General features: G+C 41.5%; 1 long non-coding RNA gene across 1 annotated transcript; it reads right to left on the bottom strand.

Annotated features, from left to right (window-relative positions):
• Position 1: 1 nt before the first annotated feature.
• LOC106944439 (uncharacterized) lies at positions 2–800 on the bottom strand. The gene is made up of 2 exons (XR_001424291.1): positions 580–800; positions 2–262 (listed from the first exon to the last, which is right to left on the bottom strand). It is a non-coding gene; the product is annotated as an uncharacterized LOC106944439 (long non-coding RNA).
• Positions 801–810: the final 10 nt, after the last annotated feature.

The raw sequence follows: 810 nt of genomic DNA, 5'->3' as shown, positions 1-810 counted from the left end.
CTTGTAAGTGAGTTTGTTCTAAAGTTGAAGGACTGTTAGGCGCTGTTCAGGTTTGTCACCGCTCTCAACCTGGAGTGTCGGCCAGAACACCACTCAGGCCAGGATTCAGCTCAGGACCAGATGTTTGGATGAGGTGCACCAGGAGTTTAATGAAGACACGAGGCAGGATCCTTTAACTGTTCTGTATTCCAAACTGTATCACAGATAATCCAATGAACACGGATGGGCATAAATGTGTCTACATGAAGGTGTGTGTGGTTTCCTAGAATAAACAAAAATACAGAAAATAAGTTCAAGGTGTCCTATCATTACACATTACACCATGCTATTATACCTTAGATAAACTAAGAAGGAAACCTCTAAGTCAATATTACTAAGCAAACTAAGGCAAGTTAACTCCACAGTTAACTAATAACCATGTCTCTGCTCCACTGAGAATAGATATGCATGTGCAACACAACGCTCTACAATACACACGTAGCAGATAGCTCGGACTTAGCAACAGGTGAAATAACAGCAAACAAATAAACTTCAAATTACTCATTTAGCTGCAGTAAACACTCAAATATTGCAACTTACTCATCAATGACGCACACTCTTAAGGAGAACACATATATGGTGGTCTTTCCCACGCGTTAGCACAGCGGCTCGGTTACCCAAACTTCCCCACCAGATACCAGCAACGTTGGCTACGGCAAGGTGTTGACGTCATCACTGCCCTAACTACGGTATGCCTTAAGGGACAAAAGTAACGCTGAACAGAAAACACATAATACAAAGAGTAATACTCAACACCAAACTTAAACTATA

This window comes from Poecilia latipinna, unplaced genomic scaffold, assembly GCF_001443285.1.
Source record: "Poecilia latipinna isolate Pla-1442-1.1 unplaced genomic scaffold, P_latipinna-1.0 Scaffold10044, whole genome shotgun sequence".
NCBI classification, from domain to species: domain Eukaryota; kingdom Metazoa; phylum Chordata; class Actinopteri; order Cyprinodontiformes; family Poeciliidae; genus Poecilia; species Poecilia latipinna.
Note: the sequence above shows the minus strand (reverse complement) of the source record. Positions and strands in the feature narration are given on the sequence as shown.